This window comes from Acanthaster planci, unplaced genomic scaffold, assembly GCF_054643075.1.
Source record: "Acanthaster planci isolate LZ-2023a unplaced genomic scaffold, COTS_SCS Contig14, whole genome shotgun sequence".
Lineage (NCBI taxonomy): Eukaryota > Metazoa > Echinodermata > Asteroidea > Valvatida > Acanthasteridae > Acanthaster > Acanthaster planci.
The window spans coordinates 27,932-41,606 of NW_028257638.1; the positions used below are offsets into that span (position 1 = coordinate 27,932).

The 13,675-nt window shown below is 39.6% G+C and overlaps 1 long non-coding RNA gene and 1 pseudogene across 2 annotated transcripts in view; both read left to right on the forward strand.

Annotated features, from left to right (window-relative positions):
* Nucleotides 1-294: 294 nt before the first annotated feature.
* LOC147795493 (uncharacterized) lies at nt 295-8,175 on the forward strand (annotated as a pseudogene). Its single transcript, XR_015423838.1, has 3 exons — nt 295-500; nt 2,079-2,258; nt 5,389-8,175. The product of XR_015423838.1 is annotated as an uncharacterized LOC147795493 (transcript).
* A 1,911-nt stretch (nt 8,176-10,086) lies between these two features.
* The window catches only part of LOC147795494 (uncharacterized), a 60,864-nt gene continuing 57,275 nt past the window's right edge, over nt 10,087-13,675 (forward strand). Inside the window, exon 1 of the long non-coding RNA XR_015423839.1 lies at nt 10,087-10,185. This is a non-coding gene — a long non-coding RNA (uncharacterized LOC147795494). The remainder of the gene's footprint in view (nt 10,186-13,675) is intronic.

The window sequence follows — 13,675 nt, forward strand, 5'->3', positions numbered from 1 at the left end:
CTGGGATAGCGTAAAACAGTTTCAAAACAGCGGTCCCAAAAAATCCATTTGCGATTTTCACCCACTTTTATTTTCTCTTTCCCCAGGAGGAGATGGGGGAGGGGCCCCTCCCTCTTGCAACGTGCACACGCACAAACTTGAGAGCGCGGTTCTTGACCACCACAAGTCACTGCTCCGTGTACGTCGTGTGTAGTGACTTGGACCAATGCTCGGACGAGCTTGAAGCTAGCTCAAGTCGTCTTATCTTATTAGCGCTACTGGCCTTTTCCAATTGAGGGCGCTGTACATGTGTGTCAGATGTGTCCGTCCTATCCGGCCCGTGATGATCATGCTGCGTTCGAAGTTTTGTGAAACTTCACGATTTTCGGCAAAGATTGTATACCGCTGCGCTATACAATCTTTGATTTTCAGCACAAAAAGGACGTCATTGGTGAAGCGTGGGACATCATATGGTACCATTTTCCCACAAAAACAACTGAAAAGATGGTCAACTGATGCAGGTATGTTGAAAACCACTTTTTGTTTTCAGGACTTGCTAACGTTTTGGCACGGTGTATGATGGAGGCCTATGGTACTTTTCCTAGTCGGTACAAAAGGCCCATCGTATGGAATTCCATATCTGCCGTCGTCCGTCGCCTTTTGCTTTTTGTTGTGCCCCAATGAGCCGTATCTATGAACGCTGGGGACGCTGTCGAAAACCGAATTTTTCACTTCCGGGTGTTATGTTGTCAAGGATAGGAAGGAAAGTTTTTGTGCAACCGCCACTACATACAGCTGGCTAGCCATGGCACTTGACATCTACCCCAAGGGGGAACAGGCCTTGTTCGCTAAAAGCTGGATGACTCCATTTGTAGTATTTTGTGCTTTGGTGAGTATCTCTAAATAGTTTGGTAAGATATAGGGCCTAATGCAACAACTTCATGAGACACTTCAGAATATAGCCCAGGCCTACCTTGAGAAAAGTCCTGGATATTTTTGCAGTCCCTCTCTTCTTTGTAAGCTGCACCATGTGCACGGCTGGGCTAGGCTAGGCTTTTTGTAGAAACCATCCTAGGCTTAGGCCTAGTACATTTACCACTCCGCAACATAAATTAATAAATTTTTGAATTAATTTCATTAGCCTCCCTATTATAGGGCCTACATCGCTGTACTGATATTATCTCGAAGAGGATGTCATAAGAAATATTTTGATATAAATTTGGTCCGTCGGACCCTGCAAAATAAAGAAAAATCTGTTTGAAGTGGGGATGTTTTGAGATGTGTTTTGTATATGTGTAATGCAGATCAAAATGTGATAATTTTGTACACAACAATGAGTGTGGACTTTAATTGAAAGCTTAACATAAGTGTTTTTGTAAAATCTTTGTTCCTATTTGTGCCTTATTTCAATGAATCAAATGCAGGCTGTACTTCAAAGTTCAAAATATTTGGAAATGGAACTGCTCGCAAAAAGACTATTTAAGTAAACGAGTTTCCAAATAAACAGTGCTCTCACTCATTTAATCATTCCCCTACCTATAATAAACCTTTTGTTGTTTTGCAATGCATTATGGGTTTGGATGACAAGCAAGCAATACATTTTATGCACAACCCTAAGGGTGAAGTGTACATGTACCTGCAAAACAATCTGTTACCATTTTATTTCATACTCCAGTTCAAGTCATCCTCTTCTCACAGTGTTGCATTATAGATTTGGGATGAAGATACATGTATTCACAAACCTTGAAGTATAGCATGGCAGAAAAGACAAATTCAGTGAATCCTTTCAACAATACAATCTGGTCATAGACCGTGCCTTGACTGGGATCGTGAATACTATTGCCCAATCAAAATCATGATTGTAGCTCATTCATCCTGCATTGACCAATCATGTTATTTTCAGCCTAGAATGATTTGTGCCCTTAAAAAAAGACAATCAAGGGTGATTTTTCCTCTCACAAATATTTGAAAATTTATTTAATTGTTTAAAAAGTGCAAAAGAGCGTGTTGCTGTTGGCCTGTGGAGAAACTGACCTTTTTTTTTTTTAGATTATTACAACTCAAATTTATAAATGTAGTTTTCATCTCCCTACTTACAGAACGTGCAGAATGATGCCAATGTGTAACACAATCATGGCATCATCCTTAACGGAGGATGATATTCCAGGTGCAAAGTTTGAAACAAACCCTTTGTCAGCAACAGTGCTGCAGCTAAAGAGATGGTTGGCATGCAGAAGAGGCGCTTCAACTTCCGGAGTTAAATCATAACTTGTACAGAGGTAAGTAACATGAGTCTTTTTATAGCAAATATTGTAAATTATTTTTGGGGGAGGGTCTGATTTCTTGTACAGGTAACTGATACTGATATCTAACCATTAATCATGCTAATGGCAAAGAGTGAAATAACCTTTCTGAAATGACTTCTGTGGGGACATAATGAAGACTACTGAACTTTTGAAAGATGTTGGATATCTTTGTTGAGCCATTATAATTTTAGGTGACACCAATAATGGCACGGTATGTACAGTCGACTCTCCTTATGACAAAGCTGTAGTAACTAGGACTTTATTATAAAGAGTAGAAAAACAAAGAACATATAAGATTCAAGAAAGTATGATTCTCAAAATCTTTTCTTTGTAACAGTATTTTGTTATAACAATGGTTTTTATGAGAGTCAACTGTACCATTGGTTCAGTTCTAGAAGTATGTTCATTCCAAGTGCAATGTAGCATTTTCCAGTAGCACCTAACTGCCCATAGCCCATCAAACTCCAACAGCAGGTTTTGCTAGGTTTTGGCTGGTTTGGTACCATACCGTAAGCACATGTTGTTGGACTATGCTAGATTTAGTACAATAGGCCCAGGGTGATGGTGTTTAATTTTGGCTGAGCTGGTACTGTCTGGTTAGCATCTTGGTTACAACAGTGGGTGTTGGACTCTGCTGGGTGAACGGACACCGGTGGCTCCGGCTGGCTGGCCAGTAGAGCTCACTGGGTTAACACACAGTGAGTTCTAATGACCAGTGTCGGACTGTGTGTGTGTACGTGTAGTATGTGTACAGTGTACATGGATGGTTATATTGCACTGTCTAGTAGTACTGGGTGTTTCAACTTGCCTGTGTGTGTTGCTGGTCAGCATGGTCAAGGACACCATACATGTATTTTGCATACAAAGATAAGACTGGTACATTTACTTACAGGAGGGTATTGGAAGTTTTATAGAATGTAAAAAATTCCACATAGTTATTGGTATTGTACATAGATGCATGATGTGTTCTACAGAGGTACATGTAAGTATTATATAATATCCATACCAAGGTATGCATAATATGTATTTTTTTATAATAAAAATACCAACATTTCCTATAAATATCAGTGCAACACAATATTCACCCCAGTTTCATTTTGAGGAAAGCCTGTCAATATGACTCTGCAAGGGAGGTGAAAAAGTTACAGCAAAGTTTGAGAAGTGAAGAGCGAGATGGATATGGCAAGAGATCTTTAAAGAAGAAGGGAAAAGGAGATCAGAAGAAAGGAAAAGGAAAGGCTCCATAACAGTACAAGGATGCCAATTTTAAGGCCAGGAGAAGGAAACAGGAGGATGAAGAGCTCAGAGCAGCCATCAGAGCTACATGTAGTTGCAAGGAGACAGGAATACACATGAGGAAAAGCTACAGAGCTGTGGTTGACACACCCCATTACAGATCAGCCAGCAAAGATGATAGATATTGTCATGGAAGTGGCTAAGCATCATTTGGGAGTGTATCACCACGTTTTCACAGAGAGGTTATACACCTCCGTCTCCCTAGCCCGTTGCCTCCTTGCAAAGAAGACGTACATAACTGGTACCGTCAAATCCGATAGCAAAGGGCTACCTAAAGAATTCACAACCAAAGACACCAACCCACAGCAACTCAAGATCAAGCAGATGAAGAAGACCAAGAGAGAACCTTCTATAGCTGACAGAATGGCCAGCTTACTGCAGTCATTTGGAAAGATACCAGGTTGATGATGTTGCTCTCTTCATCACACCAAGGGTGGAGAGACCCGACCACTGATTTCCTGAAGCGTAAGGTTGTGAGTGACAAGACAGGCAAGCGAAAGGTGAAAAGTGTGCCAGTGCCCCCTCAAGCAAGGGACTACACCAAGAGCATGGGAGGAGTAGACAGAGGGGACCAACTCAGGGCCTACCATACCTGTGCCCGTAAGTCACAGTTTTGGTGGCGTGGTATATTATACTTCCTCATCGACATCGCCAGAGTGATTGGGTGGATCTGTTTCAAAACACCACAACCCAACAGTTGATGACAAGAACATCAGCAGCAGTAGCAGCGAATGCAACAGAGAGGCAGGAGATCCGGGCAGCAAGATGTCACACTCAGATTTTATTTTGGCCGTAGCCAAAGGCCTGATTGAAGGCTACGGAGGGGGCTCAGCATCTCGCCAAACTGCAGCACAACCGGTATCTCTCATCAACAGCGCTGGACACTACTCTGTGAAGATGCCAGGGAAGAATGCTCGATGGTGATGCTGGTGCAGACTGAACAAGAAAGTAACCAAGTCTGGACTACCAAAGACAACACGACGAGGCTGCCCAATCTGCGGCGTCAACTTATGCCCCGGGAATGCTTTTTAAAGTTTCACGCAGCTGCAGCACAAGAAGAGGGAACAACATCAACCAAGTAGTACCTCAGAACAAGAGTCAAGAAAAACAAAAACAAATTAGCAAAAACAATTAGCTCCAACATTTGACCAGGAACTGTGCTAGGGAGCGGCCGTGATCTCACCCACGAATAAATGCCTGTGAACTCCCCCAAACTCTGATTTTCTATTATAAGTACATTGGCTCATTTTGTTAGGTTTGGTACCATCCTTTTCTAATCACTAGACAATGCATAGACCCATCTGTACCAAACAGGTCAAACTCCAACTGTTGGAGTTTGCCAGGTTTAGTACTGTATGGCATATGAAACTTGTTGGAGTTTGGCAGGTTTGGTACCAGTAACTACTGAAATTGTGCACAGCTGTTGGAGTTTGTTAAATTCAGTACTATTTCTAGTGCAAGGGCCTAGGGAGTTAGGGCTAAAGAGAAAACCTACCTCTGCTCTTGAAGCCCACAAGGTGCCTCTCTTGTATTGTTCTTTATTAATAAATTGTAGCAGAGTTTGTTGCTCTGACCATGCACAAGGCCAGTGCCTATGAGTGTCATATGGGTACATGTACAGTGTATGCCTATAAAGACGCCTCATGTTAAAAATGGGGGTTTTGAATCAGAAAAATTGAAATGATCCGATCTGGAACTCTTCCTCTAGTTAACAATTACAGCATACCGGTACATGTACATGTATGTGGAAGAAGAGCATTAGAATAAGATGAGTTATTTTTAGCTTTGGTTCATTTTGTTTTTGCAGAGTACACGATTATATCAGTGGAGGTCTGTCAGAGACTCTGTTGATTGATCCAGATAATACCCATCTTGCTGTGGACAGGGAGAGAGGGAGGACAGTTTCTGCTGTTACATGTACCCCTACAAGTTTCCATCAACCTCCTAAAGAAGGCTGGACAAGCGACTTATTCCAAGTGACTTTGCGCTTTCCAAAATCAGGAAAACCTAATTCAGCATTTGAATAATCATGAAAACTAATTCAGATCTTTAGACCATGATTACAAATGTAGCAGAGATCAAATGTGAATTTGTGTAACATAAACTTATCTTGTTAATTCCTCATTCCTTTAGATGAAATAAAATCATGGGAAAAAATAACAGGTTTACCAAAAAATTTTTTGAGTAAATTATGAATTAAACTAAACAAATGAAGTAATGCTAGGTAATTCACTTTGCTTGGATTGCACGTTCCAGGTGCTGTGTCTTTTGGAGCAATGTGGCATTTTCTTGTGAACCAGCCTCATTTGAAAGAGAAGGCAAAAGGATGTGACAAGCAGTTTGGAAAGGGGTATAGGCTTAGTGTTCAGGGCATGTTAAAGATACATGTATCATGTATCACCCTATATCTGCAGTATCACCATTTATCTATCTAAAAGCAACTGTTCTTCCAACAATGACAAAATCGAAAACGTACACAAGTTATATATCAGTATGGCAATCATCTCACCATATACACTCAACATATTGTACATGCCCTGCAGGATTGGGTGGCATTTGTTGCCATGTGGCAGTATTTTTATATGCATGCTCAGATACCAGAACTTCAGGTCGTACCGACCTCTATGTTTCAGAACCCTCTATATCACGTACATCCTATCCTCAACAGTGGCACTTGCCCCGTAGAAAACAAAAAGGTGATTATTTCCCAATCAGTGACGCAGTGTTTGAGAAATACGACCCCACCAAGCCAAAGAAGAGAAAACCAAATATCAGGCAATCTGACCCCAGACCAAATCACCTTCAGAGAAACAATCGCGAAAAAAGTATACCAATTACGCAGTAAGCTTAAAGAGTTTAAATCAAAAGGCAAATCCAGTGCATTTCTCCATGTCTTGCCATTTGTTTCATCTTTTTCTGCCCTTTCATTTGATCATAACTACATGTGTACTGCATCTGAATCAACTAGAAGTCCAGTTCAATCCCAAAGACACTCAATGAGCTCAGTAGCTCTTAATTCAACTGGTGCAGGAAGTTCTCAACAATCACCAGATTTCTTGGCTGTTATATCCACCACATTTGAAATTCATTCAAAGCATAATTATTGTAAGCAACAAGAGATCCCAAAATCATCTGAAGAACTGTCAGTTGATGAAGAGTTTAAGGATAAGTGCCGTAAGTATGAGCAGGCACAGAAAGTGACAACTGAAGAAGTTGAGCAAATTGAACAGTCTACCAGGGGTCAGTCAGTCAATGAAAACTGGCATAAACATAGACAGGAGAAAGTTACAGCATCTGTGGCTGGTGCCATCAATAGGAGGAAAACAACTCCACCTGATAATCTTCCTAGAATTAAGGGATACGACAATGGGAAATTTATTCTAAAGGCTTGTAAACATGGGATAGAGTGTGAACAAAGGGCTGCTGATGCCTACATAGAGTACATGAAAATGAATGGTCACCCAGACATTCGTTTGAAGGAAACAGGATTTTCTGTCATGCCATAAAGTTCATGGCTAGGTGCCAGTGTAGACAGAATTGTTTCGGATCCTTTAAGTCAACCTCATAAAGGAAACGCTAAAATCAAGTGTCCATTATCAAATTTAACAGTGGCAGACCTTGTAATTCAGCGCGGTTCATCCTTTCCACTTCAGAGAGACTCAACAGGCAAGTTAAAGCTTAACCATCATCATGTGTATTATTACCAAGTACAGTGCCAGCTTGCAGTAACAAAGAGAGAATGGTGTGATTTTATCATGAACATGTACATAGAAACACCTCAGGGAAAAGATATTCATGTTGAGCACATCTGGTTTGACCAACAAGCGTGGGAAAACATTGTCTTTTCTAAACTGAAGGAATTTTACATAGGATATGTTATGCCAGAGATTCTGACAAGGCACATTAAACTTGGCTTCTGCCTGTTTCCAGAACTTTTTCATGATGAAAATGCTAGAGACACAAGCAAAAGAAGTGAAGAGTAGGTATTTTGTTGGATTTACATGGTACATGGAAATAACTGTTTCCCTCCAGTTACATAAAGTTCTTGGATTTGCCAGGGCACTTTTAGGTTCAAATAAGTTCACATTTTATGTGAAATTTCCAAAGAATGCGTACATTTATAAATCATATTTATTGCCTTTTTCCTGCAGATGTAGTAATATGACATCTTTCCCCAGACTGTGTGGTGCAATAACATTGATGAAAGACTTTAATTTATTGATTAGTTGACCATTTAATGAAATAGAAGATGAACATGCAGGTGCTGTTTAGAAAGGAAATTCCTGTAAGACTTTAAATGTAATCATAGTACATGTCAGACATGTTAGTTTCAACACATGCCTACGTATTTTATAATGAAACAAAAATGAAATGCCTGTCTTATGATATTGACAGTAGCTTGTCAGATGTTATCTTCAATAATTGTATTTATTATCAACACAGTATTTATTGCCACCTGTCTTAAATACAGATGAAGTTTAATTCACTCTGTAGCTCAGGAAAGTGCAGTTGAAATACAAATACAAACATGTAATACATGTGTATGGTTAAAGTGAGAATAACAAATGTGCTTGAAAATTGTCTTTAATAAAATGAAAACTAGCAATTGAGATCTTTGGTGTTTTGATGACCATTATTTTTGTGTTTCAGGTGTACATTACATTCACTTTTGCACAGCATTAATCATGCGAAATTCCTTCAGAAATAATTTTGGACAAGAACCATCAGTCAAACTCTGTTTCTGATGCAGAGTTCAATTGTTTTGCCTATAGGTCTAGTTATAAATGCCTTTGAGCTCATCAAGTCGTCAGTGCTTTGGGTAGTTACATGCCCTCTACCTTTTATGAAATTTCATAACTTCATAAGGGTTGGGATTTAGTACTGAATTGTTTGTGTGGGTTTCATTTTCATTTTTTAGGCAGTGTTGCTGTAACACAGAAAGACATACATGTACTGGGTTGGCTTCTATTAAACCTTATTCGAATTAGGAAAATACTTTAATATTTTTGCTTCTAGCAAAGTTGAGTACTGACCCTCGCGATTTTTCCCACACCTCTAAATACACTTTGATACTTTTTTCTCTATTTCTCTCTAAAAGCTCCACAAGTGATTTACACATATTTTGTACAACTTCAAAGGAAGAGAAGTGCCCATGTGATGAACTTAATTACACCAAAGGTGGACGGAAACTTTTAAGCAATGCACAGACAAAAATATTTGGTTTGCCATTCCACTCATACATACAGGAATTAGTCTGTCAAAGATGTGGTAGTTCTTAATCCTTCCCGTGCATCTCTCCACATGGATGTGCAGTGATGCAATGTTTCTTGTTTTCACAACTTTTCTACAGACATTTGTCGACCTCCCTGCATGAAAGGGGGAATATGCAGTATAGCCTCTCTTGGTGCTAGTATATCTTGGATGTCAATCCCTTATCTGCCATCCTTGATGTCAAATCCCTTATCTGCCATCACTCCATCACCAGGTTCCAATTTGTCTGGGAGGTCAGATGCAGAAGTGAGTTCCTTATCTGAAATTGATCCTGTAAGTAAAGAAATCAAACACTACCACCAATGAAGTGAGGGCCTTACATGTACATGTCGCATTTCTACATCAGAAATGCCATAGCATGAGACACAATGCCTGAAAGAAGTTTTTTCTCCTTATGCTGTTGCACAATGTATCATCAGGCTTGAAGTTAAGAGACGTGAAGTTAAATGTACATGTAAAGGCTACACTGAAATGTATTGGCCAAGGATAACATTATTACATTGTACAAACAGACACCATCAGCACAGTTCAAACTGAGCAGATCACTGCAAGTATTAGCTTGTGTGGACAGATTAAAATGAATTGTTTAAAAATGCCTGAAACACCTGCACCCCATTGCATTATATTAATTTTATCATATGTGTATACAGTAAGTGATTAACTTTAGGTAAAATGTACTACATGAATTTGGAAAATGTATGACTTGACCTGTATAAAGATCCGACAAAAATGACACTGCCCCACTTGGTGTAATGCCGATCAAGCCCTTGAGCATGTTCTTACTTTTGTAGCTCTAAAACCTCACTGACTGCATGTCTGGTGAAGATGGTCTTTCCATCTGCATTTCAGTGGCATCAGTGATAACTCTTGTTGGCGGATACTTGTCTTTAAAGCAATATGGCACTATCTCATTGATAGATTGACGAGTGGACCAAATGTCAATTTCCTTCAGGTCAAAGTACATAAGGTTAATCCAATAATCGAAAATCCTGGAAACACTCGACTCTTGCATGCTAAATCTCTCTGCTAAATCCTTCTCCAGAAGACCAAGTCTCAACCTACACATTAGCATAAAAATTGGTTCAATGGAGTCAGTTTCCACTCTGATTGCATCTGTGATGAGGTGAAGGAATCATAACTAATCTTCAATCGCTCAAAATCAGGGAAACCTGTATAGAAGCAAATGTCTCCATCGCAATTCTTAAACTTTTCAATGCAGAATGTATGCCTAGCTTGGGGAATACATGTACTCCGTAGCTCGGACAATGCCTCTGACAGACTATTCTGGCAGTGTTCAAGTTCACTCTTCAGTTGGATCACTTCATTACCACAAGTATGTGACGTTCATATTTTTCTGTTTGAAGGCCAACATCCTCATAATTAGCATTACCAATGACGCAAGGCTCTGTAGTAGATTTCGGTGGTGGTATTTTTGCTGCAAGTGGGTACCTCTTTGCAGGTGGTTTTGGGGGTGCTTACTCCATGGAAAAATAGAAGGAATAGCATTTCCAATTTTCCGGCCACCCTTAAAATGTTAACTAGATATCCTCGTAGCCTTTGTTGCAAAACGAAGATTCTTATTTCTGACTGCAATATCATAAACTTTCCTGAGTTTTTTATCTTTTGGTATGCGGTAAAAAAAGATTTTTTTTTCATGGGAGGTTTTTTAGCATAAAGGCACACAGCAGCTTTGCATGATTGCACTGTACAAATGGCACGCCTCAGGATCCCCCCGGAAGTTAAATTAGAGAGCCCCCAGTGTTCATAGATACAGCTCATTCTGCCATTTACCAGTTCCAAACATGCCATTTTCCGTTGCCCATTGCCCATCGCACGTTGCCTGTCATGTGGGTTGCATAGGACCTGCAAAAGCCGGGGTTTAACAAATGGCAATGTGAGGATTCCATTCGTTTCTAAGGATCTTTTCCCAATAAGGCAAGTACAAATCCCAGCTGCAAAGCATATACTCCTGAAGACGGTCCTGAAGCAGTCTCCTGAAGACGGACAGAGTACACTGTTCGAAACGTCGAGTTATTCCCCGGTTCTTCTCAGAACCACACATACTCAAAGAAGAGATAAATACATGGTGTTACCGCAATCTTTACTATAGATCTAGTTTCTTTCACCATGAAAACCTTTAAGTCTTAAAAGTCTATTTTTGTTAATTTATTTATGTAACAAAAAAATGGTATTATTTCATATACACGTCACTTTACTGATGTCAGTCTTCTTTTTGTGGCCGAAAAGCATCCAAAAATTATCTTACCTGAGTCAAAATTGACCCCTTCTGTAGCGATGGTATGATGGATGTACATGTACACAACTTGTGTGTCTCCAAAGACACAAATAGTTATTTTATTTCTTTATTAACAATAACGACTACAACTATCCTCCTTTGTGTAGCGTGTCAGGCCAGAGGTACATGTACACGTATAATCAACTGCGCCTTCAGCAGTATTCACAAGATTTGACTCCAAAAATTATGGAAAAATGACAAAGAATTTCTATAATTAATGCCAAGATGCATTAGGTTCATGTTATTTTGTTTCCTTATTTACCCACCCTGACGACCGTAAATTATCCTTAACTGAACGACACGCTAGGCCGGAGTTAGCAATAAACCAATTCTACACTCGATTTCTGCACATGTATGGGTCAACCCGAAGGTTGAGTAAAAGTACATGTAGTTCAAACATACGGTATTTGAAAAATTATTCCAAAAATTATGTCTGAAATAAATGCAATAACATGTGTTTTTCTCTTTATTTATTTGACCAAAACGTCCGTAAAATGTTCTTAATGGCATCCAGTAGCAAGTCAGGCGGGAGGTAATACATGTTGTGTAATATAAAAAGTATTATGTAACTCAATTTCAGGCATGTTTGGGACAACCCGGAGGTCGATTTAAAGTACACGTAATTCAAACTAACTTTTAAAAATGATCAAAAATGACAATATTTAGGATGAATGCTTACAGAAGAAATTATTGTTTTATTTTCATTAAATTTGAGGGCAATTGTTTTTTGTGTGTATACATGTCCAGTGCATAGCGGTGCTTAGTCCTGCTAAGGTACATGTACATGTGCCCATCATCATACTTGCATGTATTGTACATGTACATGTGTATCTAGGCAGGCTGGCAAGGGCTCACAGGGTCATTGCAACATTGAGTTGTTGTACATTGTAAAACATTGTTATACTTTTTGGGCGGGTAGGTGAAAAGGAGAGGCAGTAAAGGACATGATAAAGGAGACGGGGGTAGAGATGTAAAGTGGTGAAACTGGGGAGCCATAAAGATGAGAGACTCAGGAAGTACTACAAAGCTGCTTGTGTGATATTAACCTCATTTATTTCTTTCATTGGAACTCTTGCTTACAACAGAGTGAATTTTGTTAGCTTATTGCTACAAAACTGAAAGTAAAACTTGCTGTGGAGCTCCTTGTCAATCAGTGTTGGTCATTGGAGGATTCCAAAAGATGATGTATGATAAGGAATCAAATGTTCACAATTCAAGATACACACTCGGCAAATTTTGAACTAAACGCATCACAATTTTTTTGTCTGAAGAGAAATAAGCAAACTTTCTACTTGATTCATGTAATTTTAAAAGTTATTTCATTTTACAAATACATATAAGTCTTAATGTTAAAGTACACTGTTGAATTATTCGTATTGGCGAAAGAGGCAATTAATTAGTAGTTACATGACACCGGGGGTGACTAGGGAATTAGCCTGTGAAATAACAGAAGCATCTTTAAAGGATCTTCCGGTATGTTAACATCGGTTTGCATGAAAATTTCACAAACAAACATTTTAACAAATCAACATTTTAACAGCTAGTTCTTTGATAGCTTCTTTTGAACAAAAGAACTAACAAAATCAGTTCCTGCATTGAGCTTGAAAACAGAGTTCAGTCAGTGCAGATGCATCCCACTGAATTTGCTTTTAATCCTTTCGACATCGACAACATCAAGTCTGCGTTGCAGAGGGGGGCAAGGTGATCGCTGCCCCCTTTTTCCTTGAAAAAAGGGCATTTTCCCAGAGAAAGTTATTGCGATGCCCATGGATCTACATGCAGAAATTCCTACTACTGGACCATGAGGTTTCGAAGGCCAAGTATTGAAACTTTTCTTTGAGGCTGCATTGCAGACACATGCAGTGACTGGCATCTAGTGGCTCACTACAGATTCCAACCTTTGAAACACACTCAATATGGAGCCAATCGAGACAGCCCTCGCAGAACAACATCTTTTTGGATTCTTGTGGTTTGTTACAATCATCAGTGATGTATTAAGTGGACCATGTTGCCTCTGTCAAACTACATGTATTTCTGATATTTACCAAGTAGGTCATGGTGTCTTCACCATTTGGGGGTTGGCAACATGTACGTGTATGTATGCTAGTAGTATGTGGAACAGGAGTTTTGAGCTTTGGTATTCTTTTCAGTGCACCGCGTAACGACCGCCTCTTCCACGAGCTCTGCATAGGCAAATCCGTTCAAATTAAATTTTGAGCGATCCATTTCCGCACTCTTTGCATTTCGGCTTGTGAATACTTCTAGTAATTGCCACTATCGCATTCGCAGCAACACTTTCAAAGACACCACAATCACTGCCATTCTTCTTGAAGGGTACATCAGTCAGCGCAAAAACATGCCAATTTGACACGCGAAATGATTTTGAATACGTGTTTGAAGAGTGTTGTACATGTCTATGAATGAGGCTGCAGATTGCATGTTTTCTCCATGCAAGGAGTCCACTGTCGTAATTTTCTTAGTACGACCAACAGTATCCAGTGGTTACCTTGGACTATCACAGGCCAAA